This window comes from Dermacentor variabilis, chromosome 10, assembly GCF_050947875.1.
Source record: "Dermacentor variabilis isolate Ectoservices chromosome 10, ASM5094787v1, whole genome shotgun sequence".
NCBI classification, from domain to species: domain Eukaryota; kingdom Metazoa; phylum Arthropoda; class Arachnida; order Ixodida; family Ixodidae; genus Dermacentor; species Dermacentor variabilis.
Window position 1 is genome coordinate 122,999,308 of NC_134577.1, and position 21,628 is coordinate 123,020,935.

Below are 21,628 nucleotides of genomic sequence, written 5' to 3' on the forward strand. Positions count from 1 at the left end.
ATATTCTCCGCATCCTGGTCTGAGCATATGGCACACTTGCGGGCAGTGCTAACCCGCCTGCGCGAAGCGGGCTTGACAGTCAAGGCTCCTAAGTGCCAGTTAGCACAGGCCGAGGTTGTCTACCTCGGTCACGTGATTGGTCGGGGTCGTCGCCGCCCCTCTGAAATAAAGGTGGCCGCTGTGCGAGACTTCCCGCAACCGCGCACGAAGACCGATATTCGGTCGTTCTTAGGTGTCGCCGGCTACTATCAGAGGTACATCCCCAGGTACTCTGATATCGCGGCTCCCCTGACGGATGCTCTAAGAAAAACAGAGCCCCAAACGGTCGTCTGGGACGAGACAAAGGAAAGAGCTTTTAGCGCCCTAAAGAGTGCCCTAACAAGCCAGCCGGTGCTACGATCGCCAGACTATACAAAAGGGTTCGTTGTTCAGTGCGATGCTAGTGAGCGAGGCATGGGCGTTGTACTGTGCCAACGGGAAAATGGAGAAGTAGAACACCCCGTCCTGTATGCTAGTCGTAAGCTGACCAGTCGTGAGCAGGCGTACAGTGCCACCGAGAAAGAGTGTGCGTGTCTCGTGTGGGCCGTTCAGAAATTGTCATGCTATCTAGCCGGCTCGAGGTTTATCATTGAGACGGATCACTGCCCTCTCCAATGGCTGCAGACCATCTCTCCCAAAAATGGCCGCCTCCTGCGCTGGAGCCTCGCTTTGCAACAATATTCCTTTGAGGTGCGTTACAAAAAGGGGAGTCTCAACGGTAACGCCGATGGCTTAAGTCGAAGCCCCTAACGTAGGAATCAGCCTCAAAATTGTTTGTTACTGATGTTTTTCTTCCTGAGGCAGGATTTTTAACATATTGCTTTTGTTTAGTGTTTCAAAGTGATGACATGCTTTCTAGTGCAATTTTCCAATTTGTGGACGCGTTCTGAGTGCTGCTAGACTACTGTAAGGAACTAGGCAGTGGTATAAAAGGGGAAAGAGCCTGGCAGGGCTTAGTGAGGGTTGTGCCGTGCTTGCTGACTGAGCGGTTGAGTTTCAGCGTAGTTCTAACGCTGGCCGGGAACGAGAACAAAAATGTGAACTCTCCCGAAGTCACTTTGCAGTGTCCTGTGCGAACCTGAACGAGAGAACGAGGCCTTCTCTGTGCGGTGCGCTCAAGAAACGTCGAGGGACGCCCGACTTCGGTTATGAGCATCATCGAGCGACATCCCTCCGGACAGCGGATGCAGTCCCCTGACCATCGGGATCTCCTTCCCCCGGCGGGGCGGTCTGTTACGTTTCGCCTACGACGCGCGGTTTAGCCGGCGCGGATGCAACGGACGCCGGGGCTTCGTTCAAAGCGGCAGACATTTTGGCCCGTTCGGCGCCGCCGCTACGCCTCCCCGCCAAGCGCGTCCAGGCATGTTCCAATGCCACGTGTCTTCATGTGCGTGTGTGAGTGTATGTGCATATTGGTGCCCACGCTTGTCGAAGTGCGGCAGCCGGGGAGAGGAGCTCCCCCAACTGTGAAGCGAGGGGTCTGACCGGCGCCGACACGACGTATGCGCCACCTTCTCTTCCCATTGTGCCCGAACGGCGCCGGCACGACGGCTGCGCCTCCTTCTCATCCCATTGTGCCCGAGCGGCACAGTCACGTGCTCGTCTATAGAGGGGTTCCTTCTTGCCCTCAACTGCGAGAGTATAAAAGCAGCTGCCCCCGGACGCCAAAGAGAGGCTCCGATTTCTTCTGTTGAGTAACGTGCTCTCCCGTCTCTCTACTTCGGTCGACCTGACCGCCAACTCTTTGCGATGTTAGAATAAACAAGTTGTTTTGTTGTTACCAGTCGACTCATGCTTTGCCGGGACCTTCGGATGCTTCCAGTTGTACCCCAGGCCGCCAGGCCAACGCTACCCTTGGGGCTTGCGACCCAGGTGCAACAACGGGCGTCAGCGCCGAGTTCCCAACAACTCGTGCCAGCGGTGCGATTACAACAAAGGCGATCCACCGGTTAACGACCGTTTATGTTCCATTAGCCTCTGATCGATACACCGTCCCGTTTGCCCTACGTATAACTGGCCACAGCTAAGGGGAATTTGATAAACCACACCCATACGACAGTCAGTATAAGTGTTCTTATTGTGCTTCACTGGACAAATATCTGTTCGTTTTTTTTGCCTCGGCGTTCGTGTCGTCCACTTCTCTACTATTGTGTCCTGTCTGCACGCCTCACATCTTTTTTGCATAATGAATCCTTACCAACTAGCTCAGCTTTCTGTCGTTCTAAGAATTATTTTCACGAGTTGTGTTAATTTTTTAGAGTGACACATCGACCGCAGTTGTAACGTGTGTGAAAGCAGGTGGTATGTGCAACGGGAAAAGTGAAGTAGTTGAAGATTAAATACTTTATTATTGTAAAGTATTTAAGATTGTTATGTAAATTGTAGTGGCGATGATGGAAAACTGAGGCTGAATGTGTCAACTAATTAGAAATTACATGCGGTTTCCCAGCGACTTCAGGCATCATCTAGTCATTTCATAACTATGGCTACTTCGCCAAAACGTTCAGACAGAAACTGAGGGCGAATGTGCTAAGCTATAAGTGATGGCGCACAGTTTCTCCAGCACTTCGGGCTCTATCTAGGGATCCCATAACTATAGCTGCCTGGCGGAAACACTCAGACATATGGCAGAAAAAAACCCTAGCTACACTGGACAGGAATACTTCGTAAAACAAGCAGGGCCGTTTCCGAAACGTTACATAGAGTCCGTGAGAAGCAGTGTTTTCCCACACAATAATTATAGGCGACATGAAGCAATCAGCACATAACGTAAGCATAAACCGGGCGTTGTGTATTAGCAGACCTTAAATTTCTCCAGCAAGCAAAATTTTTCACCACCCCCCCCCACACACGCACAAGGCACCAAAAAGATTACTAAGTATGGACAGCTGGGCTAGTTGGTTGTAATCTTCATTATGAAACATCGTGCCAGCGCGCAACTGAACACGGACGAAAAGAGAAGGACGACACGATCCAAAAGGATTGCCCTTTACTTCGGTCTTGTTATTACTACCCTGTGATTTTTTTTCCTGCTGCATGGCCATTTCCCTATAAAGATTCAGTAACGAGTAAGCGTGGTCCATGTCAGTTTGTTTCCGTCCTGGTCTTTACTTGCATCGAAAAAGTTCATTGAAACTGAATCGCGACTAACTAGCCGAACTTTCAGTTTTTTAAATGCTATAGCTGTTTTTTACAGAAGAATTCCCACATTAAATTTAAAAAAAAACGAGCAGCAAGCGTGGTTCCTAGCTGGCATTGATTTATGCGGCTTAAGAAATTCCATATAAACGGAATACCTTCTACCGCAATACCTTCTTCCGCAAGCGGGTTAGCCGAAAGTGGACGAGGAGGAGCCCGAACGGCGAGAATAGAACTGAAATAGACTTCATACTCTGCGCTAACCCTGGCATCATACAAGATGTGGACGCGCTCAGCAAGGTGCGCTGCAGTGATGATAGGATGGTAAGAACTCGAATTAGCCTAGACCTGAGGAGGGAACGGAAGAAACTGGTACATAAGAAGTCGATCAATGAGCTAGCGGTAAGACGGAAAACAGAGGAATTCTAGTTCTAGCTACAGAACAGGTATTGGGCTTTAACTCAGGAAGATGACCTTAGTGTTGAAGCAATGAACGATAACCTTATGGGCATCATTAAGAATTGTGCAATAGAAGTAGGTGGTAACACCGTTAGACAGGATACCAGTAAGCTATCGCAGGAGACGAAAGATCTGATCAAGAAACGCCAATGTATGAAAGACTCTAACCCTACAGCTAGAATAGAACTGGCAGAACTTTCCAAGTTAATCAACAAGTGTAAGACAGCTGACATAAGGAAGTATATTATGGACAGAATTGAACATGCTCTCAGGAACGGAGGAAGCCTAAAATCAGTGAAGAAACTAGGAATTGGCAAGAATGAGATGTATGCGTTAAGAGACAAAGCCGGCAATATCATTACTAATATGGATGAGATAGTTCATGTCGCTGATGATATTGCCTTGATTAGTAACTGAGGTGATCAGTTGCAATGCATCCTCACTGACCTGGAGAGGCAAAGCAGAAGGGTGGGCCTAAAAACTAATCTGCAGAATACTAAAGTAATGTTTACTTGTCTTGGAAGAGAGCAGCAGTTTACGATAGGTAGCGAGGCACTGGGAGTGGTAAGGGAATACGTCTACTTAGGACAGGTAGTGACCGCGGATCCGGATCATGAGAATGAAATAATCAGAAGAATAAGAATCGGCTAGGGTATGTTTGCCAGGCATTCTCAGATCATGCACAGCAGGTTGCCATGAACCCTCAAGAGAAAAGTGTATAACAGCTGTGTCTTACCAGTACTCACGTACGGGGCAGAAATGTGGAGGCTTAGAAAAAGGGTTCTACTTAAATTGAGGACGACGCAACGAGCTATGGAAAGAAGAATGATGGGTGTAACGTTAAGGGATAAGAAAAGAGCAGATTGGGTGAGGGAACAAACGCGAGTTAATGGCATCTTAGTTGAAATCAAGGAAAAGAAATGGGCATGGGCAGGACATGTAATGAGGAAGGAAGATAACCGATGCTCATTAAAGGCTACGAACTAGATTCCAAGGGAAGGGAAGCGTGGCAGGGGGTGGCAGAATGTTAGGTTAGGAAGTTTGCAGGAAGAATGAGATTAGGAAGTTTGCAGCGACAACATGGCCACAATTAGTGCATGACCGGGGTATTTGGAGAAGTATGGGAGAAGCCTTTGCTCTGCAGTGGGCATAACCAGGCTGCTGCTGATTATGATGATGGTTTCGACGTCCTCTCTTTAACAGAGGAGCTGTTTAAGCTCGAGTTCCAGCCATTGCCGGTAACCGTTGAAAACTCAGCGCTGCTATGCAAAGGAAAGTGGAGAGTACGTAAGGCTAGGCGACACTAAAGGGTGAGACGCAGAGAGGCAACAGAGTCGCGGCGCAGGTGTTTAGAGGAGGAGGCGCGCAGTGACGAATTGGCTGCGCCTAGCGACGACCTATTCTCTGACGTGAACGCGCACTCCTAGTTGAGAGACGCGGCGTGCGGCGGAGGAATCAGTGTCCCATCCACCGATAAAATGGGCCGAATTAGATAGGTGCTCTCTCCGGAAGAAGAGAAGCCACGATGAAGCAGGAGGAGGCGGGGGGAGGAGGCGAACAAAGAGAGACCTCGCAGGGCGCGAGGAGGAGAGCCGCTTACATTCGCTTGCTAACTAAATTAACAAGCATGCAGACGCGGAACACGCAAACATGAACCCACCTCACTCGATGGCTGCGAAAATTCGCCGTCAAAACGCTGGAGGAAGGTAACGCGGCAGCAGAAGAAAGCGAATTGACCTTCGTATTGCCTCTGGCTTCAGTGCGAACAAAGCGGCCAGAACATAGCGACTACAAAGCTATGAGTCCGCGGCGCACCTAGACTGTAGTCACCGCAGATCGCTTTCAAGATGGCGCCCGCACCGCCGCGCCATTTGCAGAAGCCACCGGAATCGAACGTTGCCTTGCGCGCTACCGAAGATGGCACAATTTCTCTCCGCTTTCCTTCCTTGCGCTCGTATGATTGAGCCGACGATTCACACGCTTTCGCTTGCGCACGCAGCATCCGACGCACGGCTACGGTGTTATCGCCGTTGGAATTTATACTGAACATGATGGCGATGACGACGGTGACGGCACAAATGCGCCTGGTGTGTTCATATAACTGCTATCGCGGAAAACCCTGACGACGACGCAGTAATGCTGACGACGTAAATTGTAACTCACGGAGCGCTGTTCGCTCTGATAGCACATATGGTTTCGCCGGACTGCGCAGTGAATACTTGCCCTATGCTGCGATACTTAAGCTTTTGTTTCCCTTGATTTTTCTTTTCCTGTAAACTGAAAAGAGAGACAAAGCAGCAACGAAATTATTGCAGTAAAGGCGGAGTATCATTGCACGGTGCTATCAAACCGTATGTGAGCGACTGTCAATGGTACGCGTGGCAAGACCACCTCCCTCCTCCCCCTAAAGGCTTTTTTACAATAGGCTGCCGCTACACTGACGACGAGGACAGAAGGACAACACAACGACGCCGGTGATCGGCCGACAGCAAACGGTGTTGCTGCGAGGCATTTTCCCATATTAAGCCGACAACATCGCCGACCCCACTGACGACAGCTAGTTGTCACAGTGGGACACCATTTCGTGACGCCGACCCCGACAAAACCAGTCTGGCAGGGCTTAGTCTCCCTGCAGTGAGGGGAGGGAGGCTCATAGGGGAGCGACCAGCTCGCGCACTCACACGCTCATATTGGGGGCGAGGACATACAGAGCCGCCATCTATCGGAAGGGCCTCGCTTGCGTAGTATGAGGGATAACGTGGCGCGCTCTGCATAGGTTAGGCTGTCGGCGCTCAATAAAAACACCACGCAGGAGGGTTTCTGGACCTTTACTTAAAGCGACACTAAAGGAAAATACTAAGTCGACGTGGACTGTTTGAATACCACTCCGGAAACTTCGCAAGGCTTGTTTCGTGCCAAGAAAAGACTTAGTTTACGAGAAAATTGCATCTGAAGGGCCCCAATACCTTTTTCGAAATTCAAATCTCCCACCACCGAACTGGAGGAGTGGTGACGTTGCATGCACAATCACCCTCCTTTGCTGCCGTCGCTGAGTAAAACGCCGCCCGACAGACGGCGGTACCGAGCAACGAAAGAACGGCGGATTCGCTGCTGCAGCCGCCTTTTGATCAACTGGCGCATACCGTTCGGGTATCCCGCAACATCACATGGAAGCTGAATTCTCTGCTACTGGCAGTTTGTGCGAGTTCCGCGAGCCAGCAAAACCAGCGCAGCACTACGCGATGACTACTGAAACGCGAAAGCGCGGGCGGCGCGGTGTCGAGAGCGAAGGAAACCGTTCGATAGCCCGCGTCGTTGTCACGGGTAATTTGAATGAGTTCTTTTTTCTGAAAATAAAATGGAACTGGACAACTAGCATTTTATTCCGTCTTATAATACTTGCTAAGGATGTTTTGTGAAAGCAGTGGTTGAGTTCTGGCGACAATGAGCTCTCTCAGTTTCTCTATTGACAAAGGAACTGGCGTATCTTGAGAGCGGCGCTTAGAAGCTGTTGTGTATCGTGTTTTCTTTGTGCGATGCAGATGACGGCACTGTTCTCTCTTTTTTTTGTTTTTTTTTAATTCTTGGCAGCGACTAGGACAGAAGGACAACACAACGACGCCGGTGATCGGCCGACAGCAGACGGTGTTGTTGCGAGGCATTTTCCCATATTAAGCCGACAACATCGCCACCCCACTGACGACAGCTAGTTGTCACAGTGTGACAGCATTTCGTGACGCCGACCCCGACAAAACCAGTCTGGCGGGGCTGGTTTTATTTCCTGCATAAGGAAATAAAACGCTCAGTTGTTAGTGCACCTACGCGATTGTACCGTGTCGCCTTCATTCGTCCGTTGTTTTATTTGGCCCCTTCATTGTAATCATTCTAGTGGCCGAATTTAACGAAGCAGTGCTTTCTTCATTGGACAAGTACTTGTACTTCCCCGGGGGGTCTCTAATGAGGACCTGCATTTACCTCAATTTCTCGATTATTAAGGCTCAGTTCGCGATAATATTGACGCCTTAGAGATTCTCGAGCACTAATCTATCACTTTAGCTTGAATTAATGTTAGCATTTAGTGTCCCGTTAAGCACTCTCGAAACAAGGGTTGTCTTTTACTGTTGAAATAATAATCTTGGGCAAACAGAAAGTACAGAATGGTTTACAGGCGCGATCTTTTTACCCAATGCGCACAGTGAACACCCACTGCACGCGGTCGCCACGACGGAGCCCCCCGAACTGACTTCTTGCGTGAAACGTAGGCAATTGCTGGGAGAAAACTATTTGAAATGTGTTCTTATAGTGGACTGTCTGTATAACCAAATGGAGCATAACAGAATGAAGCATCAATGCAGCCATCGCACAGCTTCGCATTTACCGAGTGCGCGTTTGCATGCATGACTGCGCACAATGTTTCACTTTCACTGCGGGCGCGTTCTGCACCGTGTCATGAGCTTGTGAGCATTTGACAGTCCACAAGCAGGCATTGTTGCTTGGGTGCTATCAAAGCTGTTTAAAAATAGTTTTGTTATGACTAGAGACTCCAACGCTTACGGAGAGTAGTGATGAGCCGTTGCGACGATTCAGTCTTTTTCCCCTTTACTTATTAATCTTCTGACATTTCAACATTATTATTTTTCAAGTTGCGTCGCATTGTATGATTATCCGTTCTCTCAGCGAGCAATTTCCCACTGCTTCTTTTTCTTAATCCTGTACATTCATTGCTTTGTGCTAACACAAATATAACCACATGCCATGACTTCTTAATGGGCTTCTTAGCGTTTCCATTCCATTCCAGTGAACTTTTTAGTATCTAGCATCAACAGCGAGAGGTACTGGGCATCGTTACCCAGCACCTCCATCAATTCTAAAGGTGTTTATTTGGCATAGCTCGGAGCAGCGCAACGTCGACGGGCAGGGCAGTCACAGCTTCCAAGCACGAGAGCCGTTGCTGAGGAGGAGCGTTCGACCCACTAGCGTTTAGAGCCAGTAGCACTGAACCCACTAGCGTCTCTCTTCGCTACACAGAGACCAAATCTTCATGAAATTAACCGGGCAGCGTGCATGGACGATCGTCTGAGTGCCGGCTTTCTGCGACTCATTGGGCATTTCAGTTGCGACCACGCAGCAGAAATCTTCCTCGCGCAAGTGCTTGTTGCACACCTGAGTTATAGCCGATGGCTGCTTGCCAATTTGAAGTTTCGCAAGCCAAGGCTCGCGCAGCTTCTTGTCCTGGGGGTACGTGTGAAGGCTGACACTGGACTCAGCTGCGTAGGTCCAGCACTGCGGCACTGAGTAGTAGCCTACAATTCTGGGCGCCTGCAAAGCCAGCCAGTACCTATTATAGTGCTTTCAAGTGTTGTCAAGCAGATTCCCTAAGCGGAAAAAGCTCGCGCTTAATTAGAACCGCATCGAAGGTGGGACTTTTGTTTTCAGCTCGCTTCGGTGCTTCCGAAGCAGCCGATGCAGCGGCTGTGTCCACGTGATGGTAGGCAGTGGGTTTGAGCCACATCTGACGTGGTTCGCTCGGCTCTAGCTTTTTGCCAACATTTTAGGATGTTTTTCGAGCGTGTACCCCTGAACTTCCTACATTTTCAGATCCGTGAAGTCAAGAGGAACACGCCGATACCCGACTTTTGTGGGTGGGTCGACTTTTGTGACATTTCTTGCCGTTTTTCTTTCGACTACGCCGTGACTGTGTGGTGAGCCTAACCGTGTTAGGGTTCGCGAGGCGAGACATCGCTCGCCCACGTCTTCTCGTCGGAGGCTTTTTTCACGGACTTTGTGATGGAGTGTGAGAAGGAAGGGGAGTTTTTATCCCCCCGAGGACTTCACTAAAGACTCCGGGTGGCAGCTCGTTGCCGCCAGACGTTCTTCAATTAGCAAGAGAAACGCGGCCAATGCCAGTGCGGCCGACGTTCAGTATCATGCCGGTTCCAATGCTCGGCATCGCGCCGATCGCGCGGGCACTAAAAGCAAGATCATTCGAGGGGACAGGATACCTCCGACGCCCAAGGAAGAAGCAAAGATCGTCGTGTGGCCCAGGGGAGGCCTGTGTATCAGCAAGTGTGGACCTACCGCTGTCGCCGACGCCATATGGCAGGCTGCCGGGCTCGATCCGGCGTCGCGAGACACCGACACGATGTGTCCGAACTTTCCGCACCAAACAGTGACAACGCTGCACGCTACGTCGGCATCGAGGGCATCTCCGTCGCCGGTCAACGTTTCGAGATGAGCGCTTATGAGGCCGCCCCCCACTACACGTGCAAGGGCGTCATCGAGGCGTCTCCCTTACTCATGGGCCCGCGGCGATCGACAAAAAACTCGTCAACCCCAGAAATCCCACGGCGCTGGGCGCCAAAAGAATCAAGAACACCGGCACCGTGTTGGTCCTGTTCGAGGGGTACCGGGTGCCAAATTTTGTCGCCTACGGCGGCACTATCGTCAAGTGCACTTTATTTCGCAAGCAAATGTACGTGTGTTACAGCTGCGGCAGACTCGGGCACCGCTCCGACGTTTGCCCTTCGCCCGACGACGCTATCGGCAGAGGAGGCTGAGAAGCAAACCCCGGCGTCCAGCATAGGTGCGATCCCAAATGCAACCTGTGCGGTGGCGACCACCTTACCGGCGCCAAGGAGTGCAAGCGACGATTTCAGACGCCATATCCCGTCAGGCGCAGACGGGGAGAACGCTCCCGCGCCCTCAACGCCGAACATTTCCCGCCCAGGGAGGGCGCGAATAAAGCACGGCAAGCATCGCCTGAACGCCGCTCCCGGTCCAGGGGGAGATCCAGGTCTCGTGGCCGCTCCAGGGGTCACACCAGGAGCCGCTCCGTCTCCAGGACCAGGTCGATGTCAAGATCCCGTGTCCGATTCAGATTCAGATCCCGTTCCAGGGGCCGCCCGGGTTGCAGAACCCAGCCAGCATCTGGACCTCAGCCCGCCACCACACGTTTGGGGAAGCAGCCGACCCTTCTTTGGGCCGATCTGGCACGTCCCAAGCCCGGTGACAATATAGAAGCTGATCAGGCACCTCGTAACGACCCGCACCCACAGCAAGCTAGTGACGCGGAAGTCATTCGCTTACGCAAAGAGAACGACGACCCCAAGAGCACGATCAAGAGGCTAGTTAACGAAATGGCAGAGATCAGGAAACTCGTTTCGAGTGCGTCGGATTACGGTGCGCCAGGCAGGGCCACAGAGACTCCAATCCCTGCTCCAGTAGACGGTACTGCGACGTCCTCCAAACGCAGAGCCGTAGTAAAACAAACAGGTGAATCGGGAGCGTTGTCTGCAGAAGTCAGCGAGATTAAGAAAACTCTCATTGGGCTGGCAGATGGCTTCAAACAGGGCACTGCTAGCGTCAGTTGTCTCACCGATAACGTTCGTCAAATTCAGGTTGCACTCGGAGACCCCAACAGGGGCCTCGGAGCTCTCGCTGATCGCATCGACGCTATCAGCGAGGCGCTGAACATTGAGGCGCGAATATCTTCATCCACCTCCGTCGTACAACCGCACACCGTTCCCGCCATACTAAAGGAAGCCAGACTTCAGTATCCCACCAGGGCGGTGACAGGAGGTCCCAGTCTTTGCGCACCCTTACTGCCCCGTTAGGTGGTAGTCCATGCCGTCCGCCATAATGGATAGGTCCAAAGACAGTTTTCGCATTTGTCAATGGAACTGCAGGGGGTATTCTAACAAGAAAGCCCCTCTGCAGCAGTTCTTCAAGTCTTTCGCTGTCAAACATCGTCATTGCTCTCCAGGAAACATGAGTCTCCGCCGCCTCGCTCCAGGGCTACATGGCCGTGTCGTGCCTGCCCGGGGGGCGAGGGATTTGCACCTTGATCGATAAATGGCTGACTCATCTCACCCACGATCTCAAGCTAGCGAATGGTAAAATGGAATATGTCATGGTTGAGATCCTGCTCGACGTACCACAGCAGAATCAGGGCAGAAACGGCGTGTTCGTTTTCAATATCTACAGCAACCCCAGGAACTCGCGCCAGCAGTTGAAGACCATCCTCAAGAAAGCGACCGACTTGGCCGGCCCTCGACGCTTGGATGGACCTCACTCTGGTCACTGACAACAATTTTCCTACGCGCATCGGCAACTGCGTCACCCGGGACTCGACACCCGACCTCGCGTTCTTCAGGAACGTTGAGGACGTGGGCCTGGAGAACACCGCCATGGAGTTCGGCAGCGACCACTACATTATCGAGACCTACTTCAAGGTGTCTCGGAGTGTGATCAAGGAATGCACGTTCATTGATTGGGACCGCTTTCGCAAGATTCGCGATGAACCCGGCAGAGCCAGGGCACCCGCCACTCTCGAAGAATGGTGCGGAGGCGTCCGGAACGACGCTTCCGCGGCTACCAAGAAAGTGGAAACCGATCTCGACGTCGAGCGGATGGACAGTAGACTTGCCCACCTGATCGGGGCCAAAAACGCCCTGCTCCACCGATGGAAGGGTGAAAGGCCCAATCGCAGACTGCGAAAAAAGATCTCGGAGCTCAACAAGGTCATCGATGACCACGGCAAGGTGCTGTGCCAGCAGCAGTGGGACGAGCTCTGCGAATCCATCGACGGACAAATGCGCAACGGCAAATCCTGGGGTATGGTGTTGGACCTTCTCGACGAAAGTGGCTCGATGTCAAATCAGAGGCATACGTTGGCCCGGGCCCTTCACGAAGCCACCAGGCCTCACATGGTCGATGAGCTCGTCTCAAAACTCGTACAGAAGTACTTGCCCGTCCGTCGCGGACGGACATCCAGTGACCCAACTACCGGATTACCGAGGCCCTCCACGTCCCAAGCTCGACGAAGACTTCTCCGTTGCCGAGGTCAGACAGGCTATCTTCGCGGTCAACCGCGTCTGTGCCGGGTCCAGATGGAGTCAGCAACATAATGTTGAGAAACCTCGAGGACACGTCGATCGCCTTTCTGACCGACAAAATCAGCGAGTCCTGGAATAGCGGCATTGTTCCTACAGAATGGAAGATGGCCTGCACGGTGCTCATTCCCAGACCCGGCAAGGCCCCGAACATCGAGAACTTCAGGCCGATTTCTCTAACCTCCTGCGTCGGCAGGGTCATGGAGCGCGTCGTCCTCAATAGGGTCAACGGGTACCTCGAAGACAACGAGGTTTACGCGTACATGATCGGCTTCCGCGCCGGACTTTCGACGCAGGATGCCATGAAGCTAATAAAGCATCAGATTGTGGATAGCCGTTCCAGAGACGTCAACGCATTTCTCGGTCTGAACCTCGAGAAAGCTTTCGACAACGTGCTCCACAGCTCCATCGTAAAGACCATTTCAGACCTGGGTCTCGGTTCCAGATTCCATAGCTACGTCAGCTCTTTCCTAACGGACAGGAACGCCAAGCTTCGCATTGGGGACTTCCGCTCCAACGATGTGCCCCTCGGAGGGCGGGGCACTCCTCAGGGCGCCGTCACCTCACCCACACTGTTTAACATTTGTATGATTGGTCTTTCCGAGAGGTTGCCACGCGTAGAGGGCGTCAAGCACGCCATATACGCCGACGACATCACCTTATGGTGTTCCGGTGGCTGCAAGGGAGAGTCGAAAAATCCATGCAGGAGGCGATCGACGTAATCGAGGAGCATCTCCGTCCCACCGGACTTCGATGCTCCCCTGCCAAGTCAGAGCTTCTGCTTTACAGAAAAGAGAAGGGAGGCAGACCCAAATATTGGAAGCCATTCTCCGAAAGCAGCATCAGTCTTCGCACTTGTGACGGGGGGGGGGGGGGTGATATCCAGGTCGACGTTATTCGCGTCCTATGCATGTTTGTCGAATTAAACGGCGGGAACGGAACGGCTCTCCGCAAGATCTTCGCAAAGACGGACAACGCTTTCCGCCTCGTTCGCAGAATAGCAAACCGGCACCGAGGAATGAAGGAAAACAAACTCCTCAGGTTTATCAATGCCTTCGTACTATGTCACTTTACTTACATAATTTCTATGCCCAACTTGCTCAGAGCGGAGCGAGACAAGCTGAATGCTCTCATCCGCAAAGTGGTCAACAGGGCTCTCGGGCTATCCATCAGGACCCATACCGAGGCTCTCCTCAAGCTAGGGGTGCATAACACTGTCGAAGAGATTGCCGAAGACCAAGAAACACGCGCAACTCACTCGCCTGAGCACCACAGAGGCATGTAAACACATCCTCGAAGAGCTGGGTGACCAACCTGCGGCATTGCCGATGGTCAGTACCCCGATCCCTAGCTGCATTCGAGACAAGTTAGAAGTGGCCCCTGTTCGCCGAAACGTCCATCCCGTCCATAACGAGGGTAGACGCAAGGCCAGAGCAGCAGCCGTCCTCAAACAGATCAAGCAACGAGACATTACAGCAAGCTTCGTCGCCGCGGAGTACAGCGATGGGAAGACCTTCGCCATCGTTATGACGGCTCCAGCGGCAAGATTTTCAATTGCGCCTCCATTCGCACTTCAGACCACGGAGTCACCGAGCAAGCCGCCGTCGCCCTCGCCCTGCTAGGCGGTCGTTGGTCCGAGATATATAGCGATTCCAAAACGGCAGTTCGGGCTTTTCCGAAGGGTTGCATCGCCAAGCAAGCTGCTCGTCTTCATAGCAGCTCGAGTCGATATGCTCTCCCGCATCATTCAATCCACTGGTTTCCCGCTCACGTAGGGTCGGTCGAGGGTAGTTCCTCAAACCTCAATGAGCCTGCTCACGAGGCTGCGCGTGACCTTACCGACCGCGCGTGCTATGCAAGAAGCACCGACTCCCGTCCTCCCTACGACCACAGGGACGCTCCCGCTACTCACAACGAGATTAATAAGTTCTTCTACGTGTCTAGAAGAGTCTTTCCACCCCCTCACCCCAAGTGGAATAGGGCGCAAGCCGTTTCGCTTAGTCTTCTGCTGACCAGCACGTATCCGTGTCTGTCCGTTCTCCACGAGGCTTACCCGGACGTGTATCGCGACGATGCCTGCCCCTCCTGCGGGCAGACCTCCACTCTAGCGCACATGCTCTGGGAGTGCGGATCGACATACCCCAAGTTCATCAAGGAGGAGTGGAACTCGCTTCTGGGTAGCCCCGCTCTAGAAAAGCAAATCCTGGCTGTCCGGCGTGCCCGCGACCGGGCCGGTGGGCTAGACCTGCCGGTCCCGACGTGGGACTAGCCGGGTGCGCAACGAATTCGCGTCCTCCCGGACCTGCAATAAAGTTTCTTCACTCACTCACACCACATGATCCTCCATTATTCCACGTCACACCGACGGCAGCGCTAGCTTTTCCAGTGGTGGCACTCGCCCCCAATATAAATATATTGCCACGAGCATAACAGTTGGCTTTGTAGTGGGTTCACTGTTTCTGCAGAAGCTGAGGCCGAGGACGACGAAGACGCACTCGCAAAGAAGGTGTCGTACGAGACTCGCCAGCTTCCATTATATTAAACTTAGTAGTTTTTGTCATATATATAGTAACGTGACTGGTGGAGTGCTAGGTAAACTGTTACATTGACTGTGACCAACAGGAAGCTCCGAACTTAGATCGCGACACCTTCGACGCTTAACTACGGCGCAGCCGGTGAGAACTACAACTACCACCAAAACTGGAACCTCTCTCAGTAAATTATACAACTACGACAACCAGTTCAATGAGTAGCCAGACTGGAGAGACCACCACTGCGCCTGCTCCGTGGGTTTTGAACACGCCGTCAACCCCGAGGTCATTTCACGGTGACGTGTTCAAGGATGTTGACGACAGGCTGGACCACTACAATCGAGTTGCCAGCCTCAATGAATGGGATGACCACTGGAAGCTCGGGTATGTCTATTTCGCCCTGGAGGATTGGGCACGCGTCTGGTTGGAAAACTATGAAGCTACTTTGGTGACCTGGCAAGAATTTTGTAGCCAACTGCGCAGTACCTAAGAAAGTTCAGATCGCAAGAAGCACGGACCTACACGGGCATTCATGCGTTCACCATCTTCGTTTTGTCTCCGCAAAACGTCTTGTATGAAAAGAATTTCTACCCGTCAGTGACTGGACATGTTGTCGTTCGATCTGGGCTGCGTGCCGATATTCTGTCCACCTGGAGCGATGAGCCCTCTTCAGGCCATTTGTCATTCGCGCGTAGCTTGGCCTGAATCGACAAATCTCCTACTGACCTAAGCTTGCTGAGCAAGTCTAGCATTACATGAAAACTTGCCACGACTGCCAGCGCCGAAAAACTCCACCTCAGCGCCCAGCCGGTTCCTGTAGCCTGTTACACCACATACACAACCATTTCAGCTAATCGGCATGGACTTGCTTGGCGCCTTCCCTAAGTTTTTGCTGGCAACCGCTGGATCGCGGTTGCAACTGATTACCTGATGCGATACCCCGCAACTGGTGCATTCCAGCGAGCCACTGCGAGTGACGTTTCGCACTACATATCCACAGCATAGTCCTCTGGCATGGTGCACCAGCAGTAGTGATTAAAGATCGTGGTACAGCTTTCACAACTCAGGTTATGCAAGACGACATGATGCTTAGTGGTACAGATGATCCCCGAGCTACTGCAAGCCGTCCTCAGACCGACGGTCTTACAGAGAGGTTAAATAAGACAATCGTTGACATGCTTTCCATGTATGTGGACAGCGAACAACACAAAAACTGGGACGATGTTTCGCCTTCCTTTACATTCCCATAGAACACTGCTGTTCGAGAAACTGCAGCGTTCACTCCTTTCCGTTTGGTCCATGGGCGTGAGGGAACCACCATGCTGGACGCCATGCTTCTACCCCGAAGAATACGACATTACCATTGACGCGGACGAATATACCCGGCTCGCCGACGCAGCTTGCAAGCTTGCATGCGAGTGAATCCAGAATCAGTAATCCATAGATTCCCAGAGGTATAACGCTCGACATCACGATGTACAAACCCGGAGATCAAGTTTGGGTATGGACCCCGATTCGCCAACGCGGCCGTAGAAGAAGTTACAGCGCCGCAACTTCAGCCCCTACAGAGTACCCCGTCGCCTCAGCGAGGTGAGCTGCGCAGTTCTCCCTGAAGACACGAATCGGCGATCCCGTCGAGTGCAGCCTACGGATTCATAATGCAAAGGAGGCGTAAGGCGTGTGCCTACGTCTCTCCTTGTGTGTCCGTGTCTGCACATGCCTTTGCCTTATGAATCCTTACCAAGTAGCTCAGCTTTCTTTTGTTCTCAGCCTACGGATGTTGTCCATGTTTCCAGGATGAAACTTTCCCGCTCACGTTGACGAGGCCATTCTCACTTCCACACGCGCTCATCCCGCTTGTGTGACACTTTCCTCTTCGAAAACTACCTTAGTGTTGCCGTCTATGTGCTTTGTTCTTGTTTTTTCACTGTTTCGCCTTTTAAGCATTGAGATCATCTTTCAAAAAGGGGGGTAACGCTACGAGCACAACAGTTGGTTGTGTAGTGGTTTTGCCACTTCTCCAGAAGCTGAGGCCGACGCCGACGAGGACGCACTCTCAGTGGTGTGGGAAGGGACCTGTCTGCTTCCATTACTTAACAGTTTTTGTCATATATACAGTAACTTGGCTATAACAATTGAGCGTTCATATCAACTGCAAAATCAGAGAGGCAAAGATCTTGGAGGGCCGAGCTCCTCACTAAAAATGGTGGAGTGGCCGCTTCGCCCTTAAACTTTAAGCACTACCAGTGATGCCCAATCTAGGAATTTATTCCTTGATATAGGAGCTTTCGGGATACTTTCGTGGTTGGGCGAGTCTTCCAAGATCAGTGGTGTAGCACTCACGCCCACACTGAGTTTACCGGTTCGGCAGTCAACATGGGCACTACACAATTGCAAAAAGTCGATCCCTGAAATGACGTCGTGAGTGGAACGAGGAAGAACAGTAAACTCAGTGCTAAAAACTCAGCCGCTCAAGGACACATCTACATTGCAAACGCCAACCGGTTATAACGAGTCACCGCGCACTCAACCAAAACTAGTGCTCTGGTCCCAAAGAAACATAACCTGGCGCCCCAGAAGGCTTTTAAGCAGCAGACTCATGCCTGAATTAGTTGCACTCGTGTCGACTAAAGCAATACTGGAGACACCATCAATAAGCAGGCGAACGCTATCTTCAGCATAAAAATAGTTGGAGGCATATCACACGGCAGGAAAGGTTTTCCAGAGACCTCAGCTCCATCGGCCACGCTGGCTAGTTTTCCGGCGGGGTGACGTGAAGCAGCACCGTGGAGACGATGACGTAATGCGCCGCCGGGGAGATGGTGATCGGTACGCTCGGAAAGCTGGTGGAGGTGACAGAGTGCGATCGGAAGCAGGTGAATGGTTGCGGGTTCTTCCTTCTCCAAAGTTCCCCAGGGTGAAATTAAGCGGCCTGTCTTCTGGGAAGTGGCCTCCTAGAGCGGAGTTCACTGGCCCCTCTGTGTGCAGGCTGCGACCACTGTGCCACGTAGACGGCATCGATTGCGCATAGCCCGATGGTCGGCGTTGGCTACAATACCTGGCTATGTGACCCGGTGTGCCAAAGCTGTAGCGTACTGGCATAGGGCGAACTTCGGAATGCTGATGACAATGTTCTACCGCGGCCTTGCGTTGGAGAGTAACGAATATGCTCACCTTGTAATTCATAGGCAGGGCCTAGTCGTCGAGAACGAACGTAGCGTGGGCGCTGATCGAAGCTTCGGTTTAAAGAATTTATATTAGATGGTCCGTTCCGGTCATAATGCGGGTCGTCTATATAGTTGCCGAAATCCGCAGCGTTTACTGAGTGCTACCAAGGAGTCGAAGGCGTTGCACAGACGGCGTCTCGGAAAGCGCAGGAGCTGCAATGTGGCGACACACAACGTGCCGGTTCTTCGTGTCGAATGGGCTTCTCACGGACAATCAGACGAGTGGTGGATGGTAAGTCTGTTGGAGAACTCGTCTCTACATTGGCCACAGTCGTCACGTTAGCTATCCTACTAAATTTCAGTGTAATTCGACGAGTCTTCATTGTTTCGAAGGTACGTCATTGCCGTATCACGTGTAATACGGTTTCCAAGTTGTCTTTTCCAATCAGGAAGCTATATATGTCGTCCGCGATTCGCTTTAAATGGCGTCCAACCTTATCTTCTGACATTCGAGGGTTTACAGTCTTGCACAGTTTCAGAACTAACTCGTAACAATGTATTCTTTACTCGATGAATGTGGTGGACGTCTCTCCGGGGACCTGAGCGCTCTGAGCTAATGTTGATGCCGCTCGTTTCTTCTTAGCATCCGAATCGCTAAAGCACTTCTTGATCTCATCAATGAAACAAGCCCAGGTAGTTAGTGCATCTGCATGGTTGTCGTACTAAACCATCGCCGTGTCGGTCAAACAGAAAACAACGTTCCTCAGTTGGTAGGCAGCGTTGCAGTGACTGTACTGGCTTACCCGCTCATAATGTGTGAGCCGACATCTTCCCATGCATTTGCGGGGATTGAACGTGGCTCTCGGTAGTGCTGAATCGGGGCTGGTCCTGCCGATGCAGTACTGGGAGCATGTTCGTCTCGAGGCATGATGGCTGCCGTGGGCAAAAGTGCGGCAAAGCGGCGGCTTTTACGAAGGTCTTATACTGACGGCTCTGTTGTCGGTACTGGGAGCACAGCTCCACCAAATGTTACGCGCGAACTGTTTACTTAAATATGCAAGGCAGATAAAGGAAGACGGTTTATCTTTATTCTGGGAGTAGTCATTGTTGTTGTTGTCATCACTGTTCGCTCAAATCAAGTTTGGTACCCACGAGGGTGATTGACCACACTGTTAGGAACGAAACGAACGCCTAACATTAAACCAAAATGTTAAAGGCGAATATTTAAAACGAATCATTTGGCAATTAGCTGATAATGCTGATGTTGTGAGCACCTATACATTAAACAAAAAATTTGAGTGAGAAACTAAGGAAAAGTAATAACAATAAAATGAAATGTCCCACGGTCGGTACCCTAGCAGCGTAACCTTCCGGATGCTTCAATGAACTTGTGCAGAGCACTAATCATCCAACCATGGCTTGTGCCTAGTTGACAGGCATCAAAAGACAAAATGTTTGATGTTGTAAATGCTAAGCATAATTTTCTAGTTTGAAAAATGTGGAACATTTTGCGGAAGGAGGAGAAATGGTGGCAAGAAAGTTAGAAATGGTCAATAGTTTCTGGTTCATTACAAAAAGAACAAATGTTAGTTATGGATAGACCAGATCTATGAAGGCAAAAATTTGGGCGGGGAACATGACAGCGGATACTTCCTAACGTCACCTCGCATTTGCGTGAAAAACATTTGCTCGTGTTCCACTGAAATTTTAGATGTTGAAAATTATGTGCAGAAAGTATGGATGATTCATTACAAGTCAGCAATAAAAGGCGCTTGAATCTGGCTCCTGTTATAAAATAGAAACCAGGGAGACCATTTAGGACCGGGCCATTTAGCGATGACAATGCGAGCGAGTCAGCTGATTAATTTAAAAAGATTCCAGTATGTCCGGGGACACAGACAAAGCAGACTTTAGACAAATTGTCTGGGACAAGTGTAAAAAATATACTCAACAGGTGTGACCGATTAGTGGAAGTTAAATTTGTGCAGGCCGAAAGCGCGTCTGTAACCACTATTACCTTAGGTACCTGTGGACCCAAATTACAGATGGCTAGAATAACAGCCAGGAATTCAGCAACGAATATTGGAATGTAATCTGCGAGACGGAGACCAAAATACCAGTTAAGCTGAATTGCAGTCCAAAAGTAGGCCGCCGAACATATTAACAAATAAGTTATATTATGGAGATTGACTATGCTTACAATTACGAACTCATGATTTATTGTGGTGCTTCTGAGGTCGCACTTCGCGAACTTTTCCTACTAAAAGTTATGCACTGCGATATGTAGAATTCTTCGTATTGCAGGTATGCAAGGGATAATGTAGAATGCGCTGTCGACATCACTTTTAGAAAGAAAAATGAAAAAGTGCTCACGTAAATTCAGATGCTTCTGCTCCGACTGCTTAGACGTATTTTCTGCTTGGACTGAAATTGAATGGACCACTTAAACTGAGCGTTAGAGTTATTCTGCGGTAGGCAATATTTTGCGATTCAGCATTGCGATATGCGGAAAATATATTGCATTGCTACGGAGTGCTGCCAGGGCCATTGTTTCTCAGAGCATCGGTGTTGTGTGGCAATACACTCATGACAGCACAATACGGACAACTCCCCTCTCTTACGAATATATGGTCGCCTTAGGTGTATAGCAGCACAATGAGTTGAAGCCATGGATCTACTAGTGCACCTCGCAATAAGTGACAGCGTCGTTAAAAATTCGTGAACAATGACACTGCAGGCATCCTTTCAGAAACAACCACTGGAATCTTATTCTTCTAAATTCAATAGCTCTAGCTGTAAGGAGATTGTTGAATTGCTTTCGCGGTACAAGTCACAATTAATGTAAATATTGTATAATGTTTGGCCCAAGAAAAATGATCGTAAATCTACATATGTGTGACCAGGCTATAACCAACGAGGTCGCAACTGTGATGAAATTAAACTCTGCATGTTAGAGTCAAATTGACGTACTGAACGAGAAAAAAATACAGATCATCATACCTTATACATAAGTTCAAGACATTGCAACCAATTGGCATAAACGTTTCAAAGGGAGCTTTGGAATCTATTCGCTATGCTAAATTTCAAGCTATAGGCAAGAACACTTAGTTTGACGTAATAGTTCTGCGGAAGCACGCAAGGTGTAGGGAAGTAATTAATGGAGGGAAAATGACACATCCACCCAAACGTCGCAATTGCTTCAAAGGAAACATACGCACGTTCCTCGAAAGTAAAAGGCTCGCAGTTGAAGGAAAATTCGTCCTGGGGTGCTATGCAGGATGCGCCGAGTTTCTCGTTCACCCGAGTTTTACCCGAGTTTGCTCGACGGCAGTCAGTGAACGGAGATAGCGTGAAACGCACCGAAGCTGCCGGCAAAAAAATATGTAGACAAAAAGGCGCGTAT

The 21,628-nt window shown here is 50.7% G+C and overlaps 1 protein-coding gene across 1 annotated transcript in view; it reads right to left on the reverse strand.

The window, feature by feature from the left end:
• LOC142559401 (uncharacterized) overlaps positions 1 to 20,773 on the reverse strand; it is a 291,201-nt gene extending 270,428 nt beyond the window's left edge. The window contains exon 1 of the mRNA XM_075671002.1: positions 20,599 to 20,773. The gene's annotated coding sequence lies outside the window, so the exon portion shown is untranslated. The remainder of the gene's footprint in view (positions 1 to 20,598) is intronic.
• Between the last annotated feature and the right edge of the window lie 855 nt (positions 20,774 to 21,628).